The following is a 26,028-nucleotide window of genomic DNA, read 5'->3' as shown; positions in this document are numbered from 1 at the left end:
CACCCCTGGTCCACCTTTATGGCGATATCTCGAAAAGGCGTCCACCTATAGAACTAAGGCCCACTCCCTTTTAAAATACTCATTAACACCTTTCATCTCATACCCATATCGTACAAACAAATTCTAGAGTCACCCTGGTCCACCTTTATATCGATATCTCGAAAAGGCGTCCACCCATAGAACTAAGGCCCACTCCCTTTTAAAATACTCATTATCACCTTTCGTTTGATAGCCATAATGTACAAACGCATTCTAGAGTCACCCCTGGTCCACCTTTATGGCAATATCTCGAAAAGGCGTCCACCTATAGAACTAAGGCCCACTCCCTTTTAAAATACCCATTAACACCTTTTATTTGGTACCCATATCCTACAAACAAATTCTAGAGTCACCCCTGGTCCACCTTTATATCGATATCTCGAAAAGGCGTCCACCCATAGAACTAAGGCCCACTCCCTTTTAAAATACTCATTAACACCTTTCGTTTGATACCCATATTGTACAACCGCATTCTAGAGTCATCCCTAGTCCACCTTTATGGCGATATGTCGAAAAGGCGTCCACCCATAGAACTAAGGCCCACCACTTTTAAAATACTCATTAACACTTTTCATTTGATACCCATATCGTACAAATTAATTCTAGAGTCACCGCTGGTCCACCTTTATGGCAATATCTCGAAAAGGCGTCCACCCATAGAACTTAGGCCCACTCCCTTTTAAAATACTCATTAACACCTTTTATTTGGTACCCATATCGTACAAACAAATTCTAGAGTCACCCCTGGTCCACTTTTATGGCAATATCTCGAAAAGGCGTCAACCCATAGAACTAAGGCCCACTCCCTTTTAAAACACTCATTAGCACCTTTCGTTTGATACCCATATCGTACAAACAAATTCTAGAGTCAGCCCTGGTCTACCTTTATGGCGATATCTCGAAAAGGTGTCTACCTATAGAACTATGGCCCACTACCTTTAAAATACTCTTTAATACCTGCCATTTGATACGGATGTCATACAAATACATTCCAAGGTTACCCTACGTTCATTTTCCAACATGGTGATTTTCCCTTATTTTGTCTCCATAGCTCTCAGCTGAGTATGTAATGTTCGGTTACACCCGAACTTAGCCTTCCTTACTTGTTAATGAATAAACACAGAAATTAGTTTTATCTGTTTCCAAACTGCTAATTTGTCTAGATTAGTGGATTGCGTAAATAAAAAATAAGTAGAAACTTCTAGATTTCAGGAAATGGGCACAAAGAAAATATTTGGCTGTTTTCAAACGAAAATTTTGCATGTGTGTATGGGGGTTGAAATATATTACGTATGAACGTTTCTACCAAACTTCTTCACCGTTTATTTGCTTTTAGTCAACTAACTTGTAATTATAATGAAATGATAGCTAAGTAGAAAATGTATGTATGTAAATCTTAATATAAGAGAGAGCATAATAACTTGCAATGTTCTATCACCTTGAATACAGGCATTGACTTCAAATGACGGTATAATACATGATTTATTCTTATGTTACAATTAGTGCGTGAATAATTAGAGTGCATACATGGCCACTAGGCCGGGTCGATTTGTGGGGATGCAAAAAAATTGCCCATTGCTCTGTGAAAATCATATTCTAGGGATCAAAATAAGAAACTTTGCCGAAGGAACCATACCTCTAAAACGAATTCTGATGTCCCCCCTTTGGGTCGTAGGGGAAAATCTTGAAAAATCCCACTTTGAAATGCCTATGTTTTTTCTTTTTGGAGTTTTTTTTTCTCTTTAGAAATTTATTTAGTCAGAACATATGTAAATGAAAAAATGAATTTAACTTAGTAATAGAAAAGAAATTAAACAAGTAAGGAAGGCTAAGTTCGGGTGTAACCGAACATTACATACTCAGTTGAGAGCTGTGGAGACAAAGTAAGGGAAAATCACCATGTTGTAAAAAGAACCTAGGGTAACCCTGGAATGTGTTTGTATGACATGTGTATCAAATGGAAGGTATTAAAGAGTATTTTAAGAGGAAGTGGACCATAGTTCTATAGATGGACGCCATTTAGGGATATCGCCATAAAGGTGGACCAGGCCTGACTCTAGAATTTGTTTGTACGATATGGGTATCAAATGAAATGTGTTAATGATAATTTTAAAAGGGAGTGGGCCTAAGTTCTATAGGTGGACGCCTTTTCGAGATATCGCCATAAAGGTGGACCAGGGGTCACTCTACAATTTATTTTGTACGATATGGGTATCAAATGAAAGGTATTAATGAGTATTTTAAAAGGGCGTGGGCCTAAGTTCGATAGATGGACGCCGTTTCGAGATATCGCCATAAAGATGGATCAGGGGTGACTCTAGAATTTGTTTGTACGATATGAGTATCAAATGAAAGGTGTTAATGAGTATTTTAAGAGGGCGTGGGCCTTAGTTCTATATGTGGACGCCTTTTCGAGATATCGCCATAAAGGTGGACCAGGGGTGACTCTAGAATTTGTTTGTACGATATGGGTATCAAATGAAAGGTGTTAATGAGTATTTTAAAAGGGCGTGGTCCTTAGTTCTATAGGTGGACGCCTTTTCGAAATATCGCCATAAAGGTGGTCCAGGGGTGACTCTAGAATTTGTTTGTACTATATGGGTATCAAATGAAAGGTGTTAATGAGTATTTTGAAAGGGAATGGGCCTTAGTTCTATAAGTGGACGCCTTTTCGGGATATCCAGTGGACCAGGGGTGACTCTAGAATGCGTTTGTACGGTATGGGTATCAAATTAAAGGTATTAATGAGGGTTTTAAAAGGGAGTGGCCCTTAGTTGAATATGTGAAGGCGTTTTCGAGATATCGACCAAAATGTGGACCAGGGTGATCCAGATCATCATCTGTCGGGTACCGCTAATTTATTTATATATGTAATACCACGAACAGTATTCCTTCCAAGATTCCAAGGGCTTTTGATTTCGCCCTGCAAAACTTTTTCATTTTCTTCTACTTAATATGGTAGGTGTCACACCCATTTTACCAAGTTTTTTTCTAAAGTTATATTTTGCGTCAATAGACAAATCCAATTACCATGTTTCATCCCTTTTTTCGTATTTGGTATATAATTATGGCATTTTTTTCATTTTTCGTAATTTTCGATATCGAAAAAGTGGGCGTGGTCATAGTCGGATTTCGGCCATTTTTTACACCAATACAAAGTAAGTTCAGATAAGTACGTCAACTGAGTTTAGTAAAGATATATCGATTTTTGCTCAAGTTATCGTGTTAACGGCCGAGCGGAAGGACAGACGGTCGACTGTGTATAAAAACTGGGCGTGGCTTCAACCGATTTCGCCCTTTTTCAGAGAAAACAGTTATCGTCCTAGAATCTAAGCCTCTACCAAATTTCACAAGGATTGGTAAATTTTTGTTCGACTTATGGCATTAAAATTATCCTAGACAAATTAAATGAAAAAGGGCGGAGCCACGCCCATTTTGAAATTTTCTTTTATTTTTGTATTTTTTGCACCATGTCATTACTGGAGTTGAATGTTGACTTAATTTACTAATATACTGTAAAGATATTAACTTTTCTTTTAAAATTTGAATTTAAAAAAAAAAAAATTTTAAAAGTGGGCGTGGTCGTTCTCCGATTTTTTTAATTTTTATTAAACAGGCATAAGTAATAAGTGTAACATTCCTGCCAAATTTCATCATGATATCTTCAACGACTGCCAAATTACAGCTTGCAAAATTTCTAAATTACCTTCTTTTAAAAGTGGGCGGTGCCACGCCCATTGTCCAAAATTTTACTGGTTTCCATTCTGCGTCATAAGGTCAACTCACCTACCAAGTTTCATCGCTTTGGTAAGGAATTATCGCACTTTTTCGATTTTTCGAAATTTTCGATAGCGAAAAAGTGGGCGTGGTTATTGTCCGATATCGTTCATTTTAAATAGCGGTCTGAGATGAGTGCCCAGCAACCTACATACTAAATTTCATCAAGATACCTCAAAATTTACTCAAGTTATCGTGTTAACGGACAGACGGACGGACGGAAGGACGGACGGACGGACATGGCTCAATCGAATTTTTTTTTCCATACTGATGATTTTGATATATGGAATTCTATATCTATCTCGATTCCTTTATACCTGTACAACCAACTGTTATCCAATCAAAGTTAATATACTCTGTGAGCTTTGCTCAACTGAGTATAAAAAAAAACTATTAGAAATTAGCGTTTTTACAACCCCCTTTTAAAACCAAGGCATCACTGTGATGCATTTGCATGTCGTAAACATAGTTGCGTGGGTTTTTTATTCAACCGTTTTAAAAAATGAAGGTATCACTGTGACACAATTGCAGGTCGTAAAATTGCTTGTGTTGTTTTTTTAAGCCACCACAAGACACAGCAGGTAGAATTGAAATTGCCCCTACCCAAAAGCTCGACCCAAATTGGGGGACATCAGAATTCGTTTTAGAGGTATGGTTCCTTCGGCAAAGTTTCTTATTTTTATCCCTAGAATACGATTTTCACAGAGCAATGAGCGATTTTTAAATCGACCAACTTGTCCCAGCTTTATATCTGCTTCTTCTTTGTTCCACTTCAGACGCTGCTGTAGTTCTCGCAAGTGGTCGCGTTTCCATTGTTGACAAAATTGATTTTTTAGAAAGGTAAGTAGTTGAAGAGATGTCAGTGAAGCCATGTTTCTATTAATATTGACTTTTTCAATTGGTATAGCCTTAAGTGGTTTCCCTATTAAAATGTGCCCTGGCGTTAACGCTGACCCGTCGTTGGGGTCTGTCGAAAGTGCAATTAATGGACGAGAATTTAGAATTGCTTCTATTTCTACAAGAAGCGTTTGAAGCCCTTCGTTTGTTAATTTTGCCTGTCCCATGTTTTTTACTAAACGTGTTTTTGCAGATTTCACCTCTGCCTCCCAGAGGCCACCGAAGTGCGGAGCTCTAGGAGGTATGAATCGAAATTCTAGGCCAACTTCGTTGCTGTAATGCAACACTGCATTCAGAGAGTTTTCGTTAAAGTGATTAGTTTGAAATTCTTTGAGTTTATTATGCGCACCCACAAAGTTTGTTGCATTGTAGCAATATAAACGAGATAGTGTGCCACGCCGAGATCCGAATCGTTTTAAACACAGCAAAAAGGCATTCATTGACAAATCGGAGACAATCTCAATGTGAGTGGCCTTTGAAGAAAAACATACGAAAATGACTGCATACATCTTATATGGAGGCTTGCCTCGAATACGAAACGAAGTAAGAAATGGGCCGCAAAAGTCTACTCCAAATACGGTAAAGGGAATCTGAGCAGTTACGCGATCTGCAGGTAACTGCCCCTTGATGATTTGGCTTATAAATTTGGGTTTATAATGAAATCAATGTACGCAATTGCGTACTGTGTTTGATCACACATATGCGCTGCTGAAGAAGACTAAGTAAAACCTTTGCTCCTGCGTGTAGATTTGATTTATGTAAAAATTAAATATAGAAATGTGTAAAACGGTGAGTTTTCGGAAGAAGAGCTGGATGCTTGTCTTCATAAGGTATGTCAGCATTTCGAAGACGACCACCAACCCTAAGGATGAGGAAGCTTCTGTTCCCAATTCTCATTTCCTGGAGGAACGGGGAAAGACGTTGAAGATTTGCCGTTAAAAGTTGGCCCTTCTTAAGGCTTTCGATTTCTTGTTTGTATTCAAGACTTTGTATATAGGATACGATTCGCCAGAAGATTTGGTCAAGTTCACTTAAAGATGTATGAACTGCCTTTTCTGCGAAATAGTTTGCACTGGGCGGAACCCGATTGAAAACGCGATATAGATAGATAGATATTTCTTTATTTCAAAATATTTAACATAAGTATTATGCCTTAAATCTAAACAAACTCGGTTGGATTTTCTTACATATATATTTTGAAAAATAAAGAATATGACAATGGCTTGTTAGTCGTCTGTCGGAGTTGTTGGATTTATATAAATTTAGCTTCAAGCTAAAATTTATTCACAATTTCAAAATAAAAAAACAAAGTCAAATTAAGCGCTTATGTTTTATATTCAAATTAAAAATTTTCAAATTCTGTTATTAGTTTTCTGTATTTCAGAGCACCAGTAATATAGTTAATACATTTTTTCCAATCAGTATCGTTTTCCCCATTAAGCACACTGATTATTTCCTCATCCCCTAAATATTCTCTTTCAAAACAAACTCTTCTAAAAGGCCTTTATATAGGACATTGGCCTAAGAAATGGTGTATGTTTGCGTTTCATTGAGTTTGCAGAGTGTGCAGCCTCTATTGTGCCTGCCCGCTAAATAAATTAAGTCGCATCACGCCTTGAAAATCCACATTGTGTTCGCACGACTGAAGCTTTCTTTAAAATACTACGTCCCTAAATTATGGTCCAGGTATTTATAAATTCGATTTTCACTACTCAGTGATTTTCGCCCCATTCTCACTCTGTTTTCAGCTTTTAAGTGCGATAATAATAAGAAATTATTATTTTTGCATGCTTGCCTTGTCGTCTCTTCATTCCAAACTAGGTTCGCCTCAATTCCCAAAGCGTTTAATCTCTGTGCCCAAAATACATTTTTGTGCAAAACTTTTTTTGAAAATATTCTTGGCAATCTATTTTCACTATATTCAAACAATTTCTTGTAAACGTACCTCAAATGCAGATTTAGTGTGTACAAATGTCCATTTTGCTAATCTGATTCCAGCATTATTGCGTAAGTTGGAGTGCAGTTGGGGAGCCTATAAATTCTTTTGAAGAAGTAACATTGTAATTTGTCTACCTCGCTAAACATTTCAGAACCCCATATTCGCGCTGCATACCCTTGTATAGCTCTACAGATCGCATTGTACATTTGCCACTTTGCCTTCATTGAAATTTGGTCGTTATTTAAATACTGACCCCAAGTTGCATTTATGCTTGCCTACGCAGAAGCATTCATGTTTTCCAGATGCTGTGTAAATACCATTTTTGGTGTGAGCGTTACTCTTAAATATGTATATTCAGATACTTTTTTGAGTTCTTCCCCTTTGCATATCCACCTTTCCTTTCCTAAACACCATAAATGCTGATTTGGCTAAATTTACCTCTAAATTCCAACTTTCACAATATGTTTCAAGGTTACGAATCATTTTCTGTACCGTTTGTGCATCATCGGACAAAATTACTATATCATCTGCATATAGCAGCAACCTTATGTTCAGGTCTTCTATTTGCAAACCACCAAGTAAAGACTCATGCAAGTCATTTAGATATAATGCAAATAGAAGAGGGGAGAGTAAACAGGCTTGTTTGACACCAGAAGTGGTGCTAAAGCTATCGGACACTTCGCTTCCGTTCCAGACTACCAAATTTGTCGTCTCATAAACCAGCTCCATAAAATTTACGAATTTGCTTGAAACACCTATGCTTCTTAGTTTGTAATTTTCTAGAGATTTTATCGAACGCCGCCTTAAGATCTATGAACACAGCGCATACTTTCTTTTTTCATTAAATTTCAACTTTACGATGGAGGCTAAATTGTAAAGGTTCTCGATTGTGGAATAGTTTTTACGAAATCCTGCTTGATTCTCAGACATGATATTATTGTATTCAACCCAACACGACAGCCTTTCATTGAGCACACCCATCATAATTTTTGCATTTGTATTCATAAACGCCACTCCCCTATAATTGGCCGCAGACGTCTCCCTTCTTGTATATTGGAAATATTATATTCGTTGCAGAGTTTAAATCTGCCCTTCCTGAGTCATACAAGTTAACACGCTGCGGCACCCAACCCATTCCATTCCCACACTCTACCTGTACGCGTGCCACTGTATCAGCAGAATTGCAGTCATACCATTTTGCAACCCAACACCCTAATTCAAGGCCAATGATATTTCACCATATACACCTGTGGGAAACCAAGTTCATGATTAGTACCACGTACTAATGTTTACGCAATAAGAACCATAGCAACAGGGCCAGACAGTAGCGTCAGCAAATTATGTTTCACACGATCAACAAGAATCATACCAACAGGGCCAGACAGTAGCGTCAGCAAATTATGTTTCACACGATTGTGAAATACTTGCACATGCCCTCAGTGCATGTCAACCGTGAGAAGCTAGGGCCTAAGCCAGCGTACCAAATACTGCGCACCCCAAGGCAGCAGAGCAACAAGTCTATATAAGGAAGCAGCGCGCATCAAAGTGGCAGTTGCATCGTGGACTACTAACCCCGGCCTCTCCGTCCAGCACTATTGACCTTCTACGTCATATCACTTTATGGATTCTATATATATCTAAGAATTATGTATAACCAAAGGCAAGAAATATTCACTTTCCTCCATTTCTAATGTTTATTTTTATCCTAGCCTAGGGGGCATGCTGCGCAAGTGGGGCAGGACCCCCGGCCACCCACGACGCTGGCGAAATACGCGATTTTAGGTTAAGTCCAGTTTTAATGCAAACGTTTTTTTCTCGTTGTTTTTCAGCGGTCGGAGATCGGTGGGGGTAAAAACGATGTTGCGTATCGCAAGGGGGGCCGGCATGTTTAGGCAGGATGCCTAACTTTTCCGCATCTGATTGCGATCCCCCAATGCAACTCTTCAAATCGATACTCGATACTCGACTTAATTTATAACCACCCACACCATCACCGCCACATGCATGTGCATGCATGTACATGCACGTGTATGTGTGCTTTTTGTCAGCACTCATGCATATGCATGTCGGGGTCGATGTGTGGGTGCCTTTCCCCTCCAAAACGGAGGATTTTGCGGGTCAACGGTTGTAGCTTGCTATACAACCGGCCTCTTGGATTTCAACAGCCGTACAACACGCATCTGCCGCCAACGATCTCTGCCGTTTTGACCACAATAAACTATGGTAATATTGTAATCCTTTTATTTCTTAATTCTACATAATAAAACTCATCTATTATAACGAGAAATTCTCGTCTTCTCTTATTGAGATCGACCCCGGTGCGCCCACCTACCTCCAGGAGCACACGCACCCGGCCGAACAACCGATCTCTATGATTTTTTCAGACAACAATATATGCTATATACGGAAGTATTCGGTGAAATTTGAAGCTTCTAGCTGTTAAAATGAGGCTAAAATTTGCGAGAAAAAAAATATATATACTATATGTACCACCATATATATACTATATATACCACCGATCTTTATGATTTTTTCAGACAACAATATATGCTATATTTGAAGCCTCTAGCTCTTAAAATAGGGCAGTAATACGAAAAGTTCCTTATCTGAACAATCGGTTGTGGGGGATATATACTATATATACGACCGATCTCATCAATTTTTTCAGGCAACAATATGTGCAATATACGAAAGTATATGGTGAAGTTTGAAGCTTCAATCTGTTAAATTGGGTAAGATATTACAAAAATCCTCTTTTTCTGAAACATCGGTTGTATGGAGGATATATGCTATAGTGGTCCGATCCGGTTGGTTCCGACAAATGTCTAATCGAACACCCGAATCCATCCGCTCACCAAATTTTATCAAGATATCTCAAAAATTGAGGGACTAGTTTGCATACAAACACACAGACGGACAGACGGACAGACGGACATGGCTAAATCAACTCAGCTCTTCAACCTGATTATTTCGGTATACTTAATGGTGGGTCTATCTATTTTCCTTTAAGGACTTACAATTTTCGGTTTCGTGACGAAATTAATATACCATTTCATTTTCATGAAAGGTATAAAAATGGGAGATACGTTGTAGAGCATTGGGAAAACATATATATGAGAATAGACTGAGCGAAAAAGAAGAAAGAATGAAAGTGGGAAAGTGGAGAGAGGAAGAAGTAGTGATGGTAGAAGTGAAAGAGGGGAGATAGGAAGTTGTTGCACGCTAACCATTATTGACAGGTAACTCAAAGTTCGGGCAGGGTAACGTCTGCCGGACCTGTTGGTCTCCACAATGTAGGATTAATCGATGTGGGCTAACTTTTGGGCTAATTTCGATAATGTTTCGTGGCTTCTTTAGTTTATTTTGGGGTGTTTCGAATTCATAATGGGAACATTTGAAGATCTTTCACGGATGGGTTTCGGAAGTAAGTTGGGACTGTTTAGGGATCATTTCGGGACTTAATCCAGATTGCTTACGTGATCCCTTTGGGACTGTTCTTGAAATAATTTTGGAATTAGTTCCGGGCTATATCCGCACTATAAGCGGTTGGTTGTTTTGATATCATTTGAGATTGTTTTAAGAATTTCATGGTGTTGACTTTGAGATCATTTCGGAGTAGTTTTCGGGATATTGGGTGGCTATTTAGATTTACATTCAGAATCATTACGGGTTGTTTTTTAGAACATTTCGGGACTATCTCCGGTTCGTGTCGCGATCATCTCCAGAACATTAACGACTTGTTTTCATTATCAAATTGGAGTTATAATCGAAATTTTTCCACCCTCAGGAAACTGATTGCTTAAATCCTTGTTAACACTAACTGGCTAGTACTACTAATAGAATTCATTCAACGTAGACGCAGAAAGCCATTGTGGTTCAGCCAGAGACAGGTCAACGCATCAACATGGGCTGCCCCCAGGGTCACATCTCTGTGATCAAACTAATTATCAGCTTTTTTCATCTGGGGTTTAGTGGAGCAGACTCTCCATCAATAGCCTCGAAAATCAGCTTGATCATCTTCAATGAGCGATCATTGTATGCTGCACGGAAGCTTTCTGTATAACATCCCTCTAGCTCCCGTTCCTTTCGGTCTTTATACCTAGGAAGGCGCAAACAGTAACTTTGGGCCAGGCGCTGTGGGGTTTATTCTATACAGCTTTACTTCGTTGTGGGAAGGATGCTTCAATCTTCCAGGTTGAGGTATTCCCATTCCTCAAAGCTATAGACTATGTGATATAGAAATTGTAGAGAGGCAGGAGTATGAGCAGCCAAGCTGCACTAGAGGCATTTGCTAGCCTTCTTACTACTCAATAGTGGTGCGGTAATGTGAGTTGCATTCAGTTATGTAATGAAACGGCTTGGACAATGTGGACTCTGAACGTTCATTCCTGAGCCAACCAGCAGTTTTAACATTCCCATCTTCGGCCATCGAAGCTACGGTCATAAGCTATGCGTATATTTCGAAAAGTCAAGATTGAAAAGCATTAGGAAGCTGTAGATGGGCAACCAAGACACCACCAATTTCAGAAAGACATGATAGGTGTTTGGTCTCATTAATATGACAACTTGGTGGTTGCTGGTTTCACATGTTATTAACCAGAGGTAACCTCAAAAGCTTTGCAGAACTTGAGACAACAATGTGAGATATGATATCTCTTCTGGTGGGTGGCTCTGAATTATAGTTGGTGGCGAACGTTGGATGTGGTTCGAGAGAAATGTTCTCTGCTCTCTGTTATTGACCCTTCCTGTGATGTCAACAGTGTGTATCAAGGTGTTACTTTGCGGGATACGAATGCGAATGCTGATGAAGCGATATTTTGGATCCCTAGAACTTTCCAGTAAACCCCCCTTCTTATCTGTCATCCGAAAAGGTGGATTAAGTTGACAGCGCTACTGAACTTAAAGGAAATGCGTTTTTCAAAGTCATTTGCCCATCTTTAAAATACATTTTCCCTTTTCCCAAATGCATTAGCTCTTTTCTTAAATACAATTGGAAAAGGTGTAGTGAACCTTTCTTGAGTCTTATCAACGTTGTTTGAAATCTAATTGACGATTTCAAATACTAATTAACATTTTTTAAAATACAACTGAATATTTCGAAAATTAAGTCCGACTCTTTTACAAACCAACAACAACTATTGAAGATATAAATATGTATACTCAAAATAAGTTTTATCTATTTTGAAAAAAACGGTTTTCAAAAATTGACCGTAATTTTTTTTTTTTTAATATGTTTTTAAAGGTTCTTTTCGGACAAAATACAAAAAAAATTTTAAAGCTTTTTTTCAATTAAATAAAAACAAGTAAGGAAGGCTAAGTTCGGGTGTAACCGAACATTACATACTCAGTTGAGAGCTGTGGAGACAAAGTAAGGGAAAATCACCATGTTGTAAAAAGAACCTAGGGTAACCCTGGAATGTGTTTGTATGACATGTGTATCAAATGGAAGGTATTAAAGAGTATTTTAAGAGAAAGTGGGCCATAGTTCTATAGATGGACGCCATTTAGAGATATCGCCATAAAGGTGGACCAGACCTGACTCTAGAATTTGTTTGTACGATATGGGTATCAAATGAAAGGTGTTAATGAGTATTTTAAAAGGGAGTGGGTCTTAGTTCTATAGGTGGACGCCTTTTTGAGATATCGCCATAAACGTGGACCAGGGGTGACTCTAGAATTTATTTTGTACGATATGGGTATCAAATGAAAGGTGTTAATGAGTATTTTAAAAGGAAGTGGGTCTTAGTTCTATAGGTGGACGCCTTTTCGAGATATCGCCATAAACGTGAACCAGGGGTGACTCTAGAATGCGTTTGTACAATATGGCTATCAAATGAAAGGTGTTAATAAGTGTTTTAAAACGGAGTGGGCCTTAGTTCTATGGGTGGACGCCTTTTCGGGATATCGCCATAAACGTGGACCAGGGGTGACTCTAGAATGCGTTTGTACAATATGGCTATCAAATGAAAGGTGTTAATGAGTATTTTAAAATGGCGTGGGCCTTAGTTCTATAGGTGGACGCCTTTTCGAGATATCGCCATAAAGGTGAACCAGGGGTGACTCTAGAATTTGTTTGTACAATATGGGTATCAAATGAAAGGTGTTAATAAGTATTTTAAGAGGGCGTTGGCCTTAGTTCTATATGTGGACGCCTTTTCGAGATATCCCCATAAAGGTGGACCAGGGGTGACTCTAGAATTTGTTTGTACTATATGGGTATCAAATGAAAGGTGTTAATGAGTATTTTAAAAGGGAGTGGGTCTTAGTTCTATAGGTGGACGCCTTTTCGGTATATCGTTATAAAAGTGGACCAGGTTTGACTCTAGAATGCGTTTGTACAATATGGGTATCAAACGAAAGGTGTTAATAAGTGTTTTAAAATGGAGTGGGCCTTAGTTCTATGGGTGGACGCCTTTTCGGGATATCGCCATAAACGTGGACCAGAGGTGACTATAGAATGCGTTTGTACAATATGGCTATCAAATGAAAGGTGTTAATGAGTATTTTAAAATGGCGTGGGCCTTAGTTCTATAGGTGGACGCCTTTTCGAGATATCGCCATAAAGGTGGACCAGGGGTGACTCTAGAATTTATTTTGTACGATATGGGTATCAAATGAAAGGTGTTAATGAGTATTTTAAAAGGGAGTGGGTCTTAGTTCTATAGGTGGACGCCTACTCGAGATATCGCCATAAACGTGGACCAGGGGTGACTCTAGAATGCGTTTGTACAATATGGCTATCAAATGAAAGGTGTTAATAAGTGTTTTAAAAGGGAGTGGGCCTTAGTTCTATGGGTGGACGCCTTTTCGGGATATCGCCATAAACGTGGACAGGGGTGACTCTAGAATGCGTTTGTACAATATGGCTATCAAATGAAAGGTGTTAATGAGTATTTTAAAATGGCGTGGGCCTTAGTTCTATAGGTGGACGCCTTTTCGGTATATCGTTATAAAAGTGGACCAGGTTTGACTCTAGAATGCGTTTGTACAATATGGGTATCAAACGAAAGGTGTTAATAAGTGTTTTAAAAGGGAGTGGGCCTTAGTTCTATGGGTGAACGCCTTTTCGGGATATCGCCATAAACGTGGACCAGAGGTGACTATAGAATGCGTTTGTACAATATGGCTATCAAATGAAAGGTGTTAATGAGTATTTTAAAATGGCGTGGGCCTTAGTTCTATAGGTGGACGCCTTTTCGAGATATCGCCATAAAGGTGGACCAGGGGTGACTCTAGAATTTGTTTGTACAATATGGGTATCAAATGAAAGGTGTTAATAAGTATTTTAAAAGGGCGTGGGCCTTAGTTCTATAGGTGGACACCTTTCCAAGATATCGCCATAAAGGTGGACCAGGGGTGACTCTAGAATTTGTTTGTACGATATGGGTATCAAATGAAAGGTGCTAATGAGTATTTTAAAAGTGAGTGGGCCTAAGTTCTATAGGTGGATGCCTTCTCGAGATATCGCCATAAAGGTGGGCCAGGGGTGACTCTAGAATTTTTTTGTACGATATGGGTTTCAAATGAAAGGTGTTAATGAGTATTTGAAAAAAACAGTGGGCCTTAGTTCTATATGTGGACGCCTTTTCGAGATATCACCATAAACGTGGACCAGGGGTGACTCTAGAATGTGTTTGTACGATATGGGTATCAAATGAAAGGTGTTAATGAGTATTTTAAAAGGGAGTGGGCCTTAGTTGTATATGTGAAGGCGTTTTCGAGATAACGACCAAAATGTGGACCAGGGTGATCCAGAACATCATCTGTCGGGTACCGCTAATTTATTTATATATGTAATACCACGAACAGTATTCCTTCCAAGATTCCAAGGGCTTTTGATTCCGCCCTGCAAAACTTTTTCATTTTCTTCTACTTAATATGGTAGATGTCACACCCATTTTACCAAGTTTTTTTCTAAAGTTATATTTTGCGTCAATAGACCAATACAATTACCATGTTTCATCCCTTTTTTCGTATTTGGTATATAATTATGGCATTTTTTCATTTTTCGTAATTTTCTATATCGAAAAAGTGGGCGTGGTCATAGTCGGATTTCGGCCATTTTTTACACCAATACAAAGTGAGTTCAGATAAGTACGTGATCTGAGTTTAGTAAAGATATATCGATTTTTGCTCAAGTTATCGTGTTAACGGCCGAGCGGAAGGACAGACGGTCGACTGGTATAAAAACTGGGCGTGGCTTTAACCGATTTCGTCCTTTTTCACAGAAAACAGTTATCGTCCTAGAATCTAAGCCTCTACCAAATTTTACAAGGATTGGTAAATTTTTGTTCGACTTATGGCATTAAAAGTATCCTAGACAAATTAAATGAAAAAGGGCGGAGCCACTCCCATTTTGAATTTTTTTTTTATTTTTGTATTTTGTTGCAACATATCATTACTGGAGTTGAATGTTGACATAATTTACTTATATACTGTAAAGATATTAACTTTTCTTTTAAAATTTGAATTAAAAAAAATTTTTTTTTAAAAAGTGGGCATGGTCGTTCTCCGATTTTGCTAATTTTTATTAAGCAGACATATAATAATAAGAGTAACGCTCCTGCCAAACTTCATCATGATATCTTCAACGACTGCGAAATTACAGTTTGCAAAACTTCTAAAGTACCTTCTTTTAAAAGTGGGCGGTGCCACGCCCGTTGTCCAAAATTTTACTAGTTTTCTATTCTGCGTCATAAGTTCAACTCACCTACCAAGTTTCATCGCTTAATCCGTATTTGCTAATGAATTATCGCACTTTTTCGATTTTTCGAAATTTTCGATATCGAAAAAGTGGGCGTGGTTATTGTCCGATATCGTTCATTTTAAATAGCGGTCTGAGATGAGTGCCCAAGAACCTACGTACTAAATTTCATCAAGATGACTCAAAATTTACTCAAGTTATCGTGTTAACGGACAGACGGACGGACGGACGGACGGACGGACATGGCTCAATCGAATTTTTTTTCGATACTGATGATTTTGATATATGGAAGTCTATATCTATCTCGATTCCTTTATACCTGTACAACCAACCGTTATCCAATCAAAGTTAATATACTCTGTGAGCTCTGCTCAACTGAGTAGAAATAAAAAAATTCTCGGCCCACTCCGGGATTAGTGGGGTTGATTGCAGAATTGATTGAAGTTTTTTATGAGAAAACAAAAAAAAACGGGGAAATTCGAAAAATCTCGAAAAACTGAAAAATTACAAAAAAAAAACTTTAAACATTTTTTTAAATTTTTTCCGAAAAGTACAAAAAAAATATTTAAAAAAAAAAACTCCCAAACGGTAAATTTTTCAAAAAGTTATAGCATTTTGAAAACAAAAACTGTGTTTTTTTAAAAATTCATAACTTTTTTTGAGTTGAATGAAAAAATTTGAAAATCTTCTGAAAAACGTCTTTCGTAAGCTAGAAAAAGAACAAAAACTTTCAGCCAATTCTAAAGGGGTCGGGTCCAAATTGGTCGAAATGGGATGGAATACCCCATATATAAATAAATTGATGTGCGTTAGACCTGCTCGATAATATTTTTTTGTTTTTTCGTTATGGTTTAAGGTTGGCTTAGAGAAATTTTTTCGGAAAAGAAGGCGTTGCCAAGCCCACTATTAGGAAAAATTTTAATTCGCTTCTCCACAATTATTTGAAAATTTGGAGTGAGAGCTGGAGTGAGAATTGGAGTGGGAGGGAGAGTTGGAATGGGAGTGGCAAGAGTTTGAATGTAAGTGGGAATATGAGTTGGAGTGGGAGTGGGAGGGCGATAAATGGAATAAGGAATAGACAAGAATAAGAAGAATAATGAAGGATAAAGTAAAAGAGAATTGCATAAAGCAGGGATCGCCACCCCATAAGCCAATTTTTTTATTTTTGGATTTCAAAGTAGGTGTGGTCACGCTTCCATAAGAAGCTCGTGGCGATCCCTGTTATAAGATACTACTTGCTGCATTCGAACCGTTTATATAAAAAGATTATAACCCACTAAAAACCAGGCTTATATAAGGCGTTAAAATGTGTGGCGCTATAACCTCCGAAGAACCGACTAAGCAATTAGTTGATACCCAGCGTCACCAATGCTGTGAACGCCCCTAAAACCCCACCTTGCGGCGCTCCTCTGTTTACAGATTTTGATGCCTCGCGTAGACCCCATGGCGACGTGATCACTCTGCAGCTTAACTTCGAGCCGATCCATTTAGTAAAGGCGGGATGAACTTTAATTGAGTTGAGACTGTTCGTGTTTACTCATTTCGAGATATTGTTGAAAGCACCAGAAAAACACCTAGAGCATATTTCTGCAATGCAGCATGGATTAACTTGCCTTTGGTGTAAGTATGTTATGCTGAAAAGATTAACTCCTCATTCATATTTGATTTTATATACACATCTTTTATTCTTTCCAGGGGTTTGTGCAAAATAGATGTCAAATTAATGGGCCTGTAGTCCTTCGGATGCAGATGGCTGATTTTCCCGCTTTCGGTATCAAGACTACTCGAAGAATATACCATCTGGACACGGCGATCTGAACTTGGCAAAATATTTCATTGCCTATTCAATTTTGGTATTTGTCATCAACCCTGGTAGTACCTCTCGCTCCGTATTAGGAGTGTATACGTTGTTATAGCATAGTTATGATGGGAAGTTTGTGTTAAGTAGTGCCTCAAGGCAGTCTTCACAACTGTGTGACCATTCCCCGCAGATCTTTTTTATCAGTACCTGGGCCGCATCTCCCTTGGATACCACTTTCCTCAGTCTTGCCGTCTCGCTGCAGCATTCTATGCCCGCACAGAAATTTTTCCATGAAACCCTCTTCGACCTGTCCGTTGCCTAGGGTTTCTAAAGGGCTTCCCCTTCTCTGTGCTGTAGCTGATAATGCATGATCTGGTCTGAGAAGGATGTCCTGTCAAGGACCCTCTAATCATACCGCGATTTATAATGCGCAAAAGTCAATGTGCTATCAATCATATTGCTTGACGTTGGCCCAACATATGTAGAACGCTACTCCTGTTAGCAACTTGTACACTACTCTGTAGTGTATAACAAAAAAGGGACTCACCTCTACCGTGAATATCGTCCCCTCCCCATACACTGTGATGCGGATTCGCATCCGCACCTATGACAAGGCGTCCTCTGCACCCTTCTTGACCTACTAGCCTTTTGAACTCTTCTGGTTGTGCTTTCACGTTATGGGCCATGTAGCAGGATGTTTGGATAAGGGACGGTTCTTTTTCCCCCCTGTTTTCTAATCATGACTACAGCTCTGACCCTGCTGCTCGCCTTTGTGTAATAAACGCTGAATACGAGAGCGCTTAGCCCAAACCTTTCCTCCAGATGAGACCCATGGCTCTTTTATCAGCGCCACATCAAACGAATCCTCCTTAAGTGTCAGGAGGAGCTTGCTCGACCCCACTTTACCGTGTTGGATATTTATCTGTAAGATTCGCAACGCCATTGAGTTGTTTGTATCCCTCCAAATTCTCCGCTACTGCGCTCACGCAATACTTTTGTCTTCGTTGTTTCCGAGGTCTGTAGGTACGTTTCTCCCTCCTCTGGTTGAAGCGTCTTTGCTAGACTCGCAGCATTATTAGGCTTTTTGTCCAATTCCAACACCTTTGCCTTTCGGTTGACACCAGCCCATTCGGGTTGTTTTAATCTAGTAGTGCCACAGTTAAGGCCTGCTTCGCAACTTTGTTCATCTTCTTCTCTGTGAAAACCGGAGTCTCATCGTTAGCTCCCTTTAGTATCACCGAATAAGCTGGAGTCTGGTCATTACCTACCTTAAGCTTATTAGCATTTACGTTGTTATTTCTTATTTCCTCTTTCTCCACTATAGCTTTAAGGGTACACGGATTTCTACAGCTTTCCTCTTCTCTAAGCTTTGCTTCCTGGTTCTGGGGCTGGGGCGTTTTCCCTGCGCCTCCTGCCTCTTAAAAGCATGCTTATCAGGTTCAGCCGATCGCTGCCTCTTGCCTCTCAGGGCACTGTCTCTTTGGCCCATGCCAAGCCATCGCCCTCGTCGATGGTTGGGTTAACGTTAGTTCTTTGTCCGTCCTGGTAGAATGCTCCTCTACCGAGCGCACTGACTGCATACTATCATCGCTATCCGCGTCCGAATCATTACTGTTAGCGATTTCTTCCTCCCGGGCATGCGAAGCCATCGCTTTTTAGTTCACATCCTTACTTACTTTAGCAGGTTTTGAGTTCATCTTGGTCGTACGACCACCTGTCCAACAAGGCGGGCTCAGCGGTGTAATGTTAAAAGTGGGGATAAAAACCGTCCGCGCCAACAACGCCCCGCTGTGGTAAGTCCATCACTACTTCCCGAAGCGGTCCGGTATGGGGAAGTCTCCGTTGAGTATTTCAATGAGTTTTAGGAGAAGAGTATTCATTTTTTGTCAACTCATAATTGGTGAAATAGAAATAAATTGATGAGTTTAGTTGAAGTCAGTAAAGAAAATAACAACTCAATTTATCACATAATCAGTGAATATAACCAAATCTTTTTATTAAATTATTTCTAGATAACACCATGAAAACATCGCCATTTCGACTGCTGAGTGGAATTTTACACTATTTCAGCCACCATTTCGAAAACGCGCTACCTCTGCATAAATTTAAGATGTTTCGACGTGAGCTGGGCATTTGTACAAAAAATTCTGTAATGAGGCTTTCAGCCGAGATAGGGCGATGTTCCACTCAGCAGTCATATATGGAATACTCCGATATTGCTACAACAACATGTGCGCAATGAGTTTTTTAATTCACGAAGTATTTTGATTGTAGCAGTTTAAGTTTTACAATAAACAAGTAAGGAAGGTTAAGTTCGGGTGTAACCGAACATTACATACTCAGTTGAGAGCTATGGTGACAACATAAGGGAAAATAACCATGTAGGAAAATGAACCGAGGGTAACCCTGGAATGTGTTTGTATGGTATGTGTATCAAATGAGGGGTATTAAAGAGTATTTTATAAGGGAGTGGGCCATAGTTCTATAGGTGGACGCCATTTAGGGATATCGCCATAACGGTGGATCAGGGTTGACTTTAGAATTTGTTTGTACGATATGGGTATCAAATGAAAGGGGTTAATGAGTATTTTAAAAGGGAGTGATCCTTAGTTCCATAGGTGGACGCCGTTTCGAGATATCGCCATAAAGGTGGACCAGGGGTGACCCTAGAATTTGTTTGTACGATATAAGTATCAAATGAAAGGGGTTAATGGGCATTTTAAAAGAGAGTGGGCCTTAGTTCTGTAGGTGGACGTCTTTTCGAGATATCGCCATAAAGGTGGACCAGGGGTGACTCTAGACTTTGTTTGTACGATATGAGTATCAAATGAAAGGTGTTAATGAGTCTTTTTAAAATGGAGTGGGCTTTAGTTCTACAGGTGGTCGCCTTTTCGAGATATCGCCATAAAGCTGGACCAGGGGTGACTATAGAATATGTTTGTACGATATGGGTATCAAATTAGAGGTATTAATGAGGCTTTTAAAAGGGAGTGGTGGTAGTTGTATATGTGAAGGCGTTTTCCAGGTATCGACCAAAATGTGGACCAGAGTGACCCAGAACTTCATCTGTTGGATACCCCTAATTTATTTATATATATAATACCAAGAACAGTATTCCTGCCAAGATTTCAAGCGTTTTTTATTTCGCCCTGCAAAACTTTTTCATTTCATTCTACTTAATATGGTAGGTATCACACCCATTTTACAAAGTTTTTTTCTAAAGTTATATTTTGCGTCAAGAAACAAATCCACATACCATGTTTCATCCCTTTTTCGAATTTGGTATAGAATTGCATTTTTTGGCATTTTTTTTCGTTTTTGGTAATTTTCTATATCGAAAAAGTGGGCGTAGTCATAGTCGGATTTCGGCCATTTTTTATACCAACACAAAGTGAGTTCAGATAACGACGTGAACTGAGTTTAGTAAAGATATATCGATTTTTGCTCAATTTATCGTGTTAACGGCCGAGCGGAAGGACAGACGGTCGACTGTGTATAAAAACTGGGCGTGGCTTCAACCGATTTCGCCCTTTTTCACAGAAATAAGTAATCGTCCCAGAATCTAAGCCCCTACCAAATTTCACAAGGATTGGTAAATTTTTGTTCGACTTATGGCATTAAAAGTATCCTAGACAAATTAAATGAAAAAGGGCAGAGCCACGCCCATTTTGAAATTTTCTTTCATTTTTGCATTTTGTTGCACCCTATAATTACTGAAGTTGAATGTTGACATAATTTACTTATATACTGTAAAGATATTAAATTTTTTGTTAAAATTTGACTTTAAAAAATTTTTTTTTTAAAAGTGGGCGTGGTCGTTCTCGGATTTTGCTAATTTTTATTAAGTATACAAATAGTAATAGGAGTAACGTTCCTGCCTAATTTCATCATGATATCTTCAACGACTGCCAAATTACAGCTTGCAAAATTTTAAATAACCTTCTGTTAAAAGTGGGCGGTGCCACGCCAGTTGTCCAAAATTTTACTAACTTTCTATTCTGCGTCATAAATTCAACTCACCTACCAAGTTTCATCGCTTTATCCGTCTTTGGTAATGAATTATCGCACTTTTTCGGTTTTTCGAAATTTTCGATATCGAAAAAGTGGGCGTGGTTATAGTCCGATATTGTTCATTTTAAATAGCGATCTGAGATGAGGCTCAGGAACCTGCATACCAAATTTCATCAAGATACCTCAAAATTTACTCAAGTTATCGTGTTAACGGACGGACGGACGGACGGACATGGCTCAATCAAATTTTTTTTCGATCCTGATGATTTTGATATATGGAAGTCTATATCTATCTCGATTCCTTTAAACCTGTACAACCAACCGTTATCCAATCAAAGTTAATATACTCTGTGAGCTCTGCTCAACTGAGTATAAAAATTATAATTCAGGTATGTACATCTCCTCATGGAAAAGAAAAACGAAAATATTTTAATACAAATATATAATATATAAATGTATACTATTTATTTAGAAGTATTGATTAATTTTATGACAGCATTTGATTTATAACAACTATTCTGAATATCCCGTCTTTTCTATTGTAAATGATCGAGCTTCAGTGCCTTTAGATAAATCTGCATACATCCTTGACGAAGAAGAGAAATCAGATGCTGCCACAGCACAAAGAGTTCCGTCCACAACGCCCGGTGATCCAGGAACTACTTTAATTGTTGAAACACATCCCGAAATCACTGTTTTTGGAACATACTGACCATATATTACATAAGTGAGGTTTACCTGTCTTATAGATTCACAAAATTCAATTTGTGAATACCAAAAACTAACTTCTTTCATTTGCTCCACCCCTTTTAAATTAGTTTTGCAAAGTTTTATTGTTTCTACTGCAGGATCTGAGCCAAAGGGGCGGTGTGCACTTTATTTATACCTTCATCGAGTTCGTTCATTCTCTTGTTTGGATTTTTAGGATACGGATTGCGAACTTCCTCGTTTGCATCAGCTTTTGCTGTCATCTTTTTAGTTGTGTCCAGGCATTTGTAAGCTGTAACTACGTATTCCATAGTGATCAGTGATCCGATGCAAGCATATTCATCGCCGTGAAATACTGCCGCCACATATTTAATATTTATTTTCTCAGAATTGCTAGAACTGGCACCTCCAGTCCGAAATTCCACATTCGTATAGGTCAAAGGAAAGCTAAGCAACTAAGAAACTTCTAGATTTCAGGAAATGGGCACAAAGAAAATATTTGGCTGTTTTCAAACTAAAATTTCCATTTAATTTGTTTATAGTTGTTGTAGTTCTATAAATAGAACGAAAAACAGCAACAAAACCAAAGTTTCTTTGAAAACCGCCGTACCAAGCATAGCTTTAACACATAATTGCATACGAAGTATGCAATGTGTAAAAGATTAAAATATGCAAAAAAAAAGGCAATTGGGAAAGACTTCACAACAGGCATGACGTAGCTGAATGCGTTTACAACCATTTCAACTATCGTAGGGGTGCGAGTTCGACTCCCACTCCCGGGAGAAAAGGCTTTGAAGAGATTTACAAGGTATAATCGAAACAGCTGTCGCCTTGTCCGTCCTGATGTCACGTTGTTTAAAAATTTTTCCCAAATTATTAAATAAATTATAAAATTAAAAAATTGCTTCAAATAAATGTTTTCATACATTTAAAAAAAGCAATATGGGCAATCCCCGATTATTAAAAATCATACAAACAGACAAAATTGGTTAATTCGTTGTAGTTCTATAAATAGAACGAAAAACAGCAACAAAACCAAAGTTTCTTTGAAAACCGCCGTACCAAGCATAGCTTTAACACATAATTGCATACGAAGTATGCAATGTGTAAAAGATTAAAATATGCAAAAAAGAAGGCAATTGGGAAAGACTTCACAACAGGCATGACGTAGCTGAATGCGTTTACAACCATTTCAACTATCGTAGGGGTGCGAGTTCGACTCCCACTCCCGGGAGAAAAGGCTTTGAAGAGATTTACAAGGTATAATCGAAACAGCTGTCGCCTTGTCCGTCCTGATGTCACGTTGTTTAAAAATTTTTCCCAAATTATTAAATAAATTGTTTATATATTTGAACAGTTTGATTGTGCTATTGAATTGAGAAAAGCTATGTGATATAATGTTTGTATTTTTAATGAATAAACACAGAAAAGTACAAAAGCCGCACTAATTAGTTTTATCTGTTTCCAAACTGCTAATTTGTCTAGATTAGTGGATTGTGTCAATAAAAAATAAGTAGAAGCTTCTAGATTTCAGGAAATGGGCACAAAGAAAATATGTGTCTGTTTTCAAACGAAAATTTTGCATGTGTGTATGGGGGTTGAAATATATTACGTATGAACGTTTCTATCAAACTTCTTCACCGTTTATTTGCTTTTAGTCAACTAACTTGTAACTATAACGAAATGATATGCTAAGTAGAAAATGTATGTATGTAAATCTTAATATAAGAGAGAGCATAATAACTTGCAAATGCTCTATAACCTTGAATACAGGTATTGACTTCAAATGACGGTATAATACATGATTTATTCTTATGTTACAGTTAGTGCGTAAAGAAATTAAATGCATAGATGGGCACTCTCACCCAACATACTTCTCCCGTTGAAGGGTTCTTAAACTTTCAAGCGTTTTCCACTGAAGGTAGAGGAGGGAGCTTATGAATGGCTCTTCTAATAATTCCCTTTTTTGTTTGTAAGTCAACTACTCGAATTTTTTCATCAGCGCCCGCGCTTGAACTTGTGACACGGGCAATAAGCCACTACTGCGGTGGCAACTTATCTTCTTGAACAATGACAACTTGTCCCAGCTTTATATCTGCTTCTTATTTGTTCCACTTCATACGCTGCTGAAACTCTCGCAAGTAGTCGCGTTTCCATTTTTGCCAAAATTGATTTTTTAGAAAGGGAATTGGTTGAAAAGATTTCAGTGAAGCCATGTTTCTATTAATATCGACTTTTTCAAATGGTATAGCCTCAAGTAATAGGGAAACTATTAAAAGGTGCCCTGACGTTAACGCTGGCCCGTCGTTGGGGTCTGTCGAAAGTGCATTTATGGGAGGAGAATTTAGAAATGCTTCTATTTCTACAAGAAGCTCTTCGTATGTTAGTTTTGTCTGCCCCATGTTTTTTACTAAAAGTATTTTTGCAGATTTCACCGCTGCCTCCCAGAGGCCACCGAAGTGCGGAGCTCTAGGAGGTATGAATCGAAACTCTAGGCCAAATTCGTTGCTGTAATGCAACACTGTATCCAGATACCTTTCGTTAAAGTGATTAGTTTGAAATTCTTTGAGTTTATTATGCGCACCCACAAAGTTTGTTGCATTGTCGCAATATAATCGAGATGGTGTGCCATGCCGAGATGCGAATCGTTTTAAACATAGCAAAAAGGCATTCGTTGACAAATCGGAGACAAACTCAATGTGAGTGGCCTTTGAAGAAAAACATACGAAAATGGCTGCATACGTCTTATATGGAGGCTTGCCTCGAATACTAAACGAAGTAAGAAAAGGGCCGCAAAAGTCTACTCTACATACGGCAAAGGGAATCTGAGCAGTTACGCGATCTGCAGGTAACTGCCTCATGATTTGGCTTATAAGTTTGGGTTTATAATGGAAGCAATGTACGCAATTGCGTACGGTTTTACGCACAAGTTCGCGGGCATTGATCAGTAGGACCCCATTTTCGCCCGCAAACGTTCACTTCTTGCTTACGTTTATATACTACAGGCGGATGAAAAAATCGAATTTTACAATGTGTTGTCATCACTAATAGGATGAACTGGTATCGGCTCATCTCTATTTATTATCAAAAACTTGCACTCAAATGAAATTGTATTACTGCACTGTTTAAAGTAAGTATGTGGAATTATGTTGGAATACAAAGTGATATTTTGATCTAATCTGTGTGTATTTGTTTTATAATAGAATAACTAGCAGAACCGGAAGACGTTGTTCTGCCCTAAATTTGGCCTATCTGCATACATTTTAATAATCTTGTTCCGTCTAATTCTGCCCTACCCCTCTACACTTTTTCCTAATCTTTTTATTCACTCCTCCCTCCGTCTTTTTCGCTTCATCTCCATAGTCGTCTCATTCTAACTCTTTCTCAGTCTCCTTCTCTCTTGAATGACGCTGGAAGCTCTACGAATACAACAAAAAATCAATACTGCAATGAATTTCAAAGAAGACGTCAACATTATAAACTGCGCTTATATGACGGCATTATCAGCCAATGGACGAAGCAGGAAACATGAATGGAGGCAGTAAATTAAATGTAAAATTTTGTTTATTTATGTGTTAGATGTTGAAAGTTTCAATGTTATAAATTGAATGTAAGTATTATGTCAACAACAGAGTGATGTAAATTGTGTAATTCTAACTAATGTGTTAATGTTTGTTTTGTTTTGTGTCATACTTTATGATAAATATACAGTCTCCCTAATGAAGATGAAAAAATTTCATCGAAACGCGTAGGAGGAAAAGAGAAACCTTGTGTTTTGTCTTTATTTTATCGGCCGAAAGGCTCAAAATAATTTCAAAATGATCATTCCATTTTCTACATTTTGTTCAATACGCATGCCCAAAAATATATCTGCCTTTCCCATATTAGTCATTTCAAATTCCTTTGACATCAATTGTTTTATGACATCGATTGTTTTCAAATCGCTGCAAAACACCAGTATGTCATTGAAATATAGTAAAATTATAACTAAAATGTTAGTTTTCCTTTTTACACAAACACAGTGATCCGATTCACACTGCTTGAATCCAATTCGAATCATAAATTTATTGAACCTTTCATTCCAGGCACGCGATGCTTGTTTTAATCCGTAAAGTGCACGATTCAATTTGCATATTTTGCTTGTTTGTATCC

This window comes from Eurosta solidaginis, chromosome 1 (assembly GCF_040869045.1).
Source record: "Eurosta solidaginis isolate ZX-2024a chromosome 1, ASM4086904v1, whole genome shotgun sequence".
NCBI lineage: Eukaryota > Metazoa > Arthropoda > Insecta > Diptera > Tephritidae > Eurosta > Eurosta solidaginis.
The sequence above is the reverse complement of the archived record's forward strand: the minus strand, read 5'-3'. Positions refer to the sequence as shown.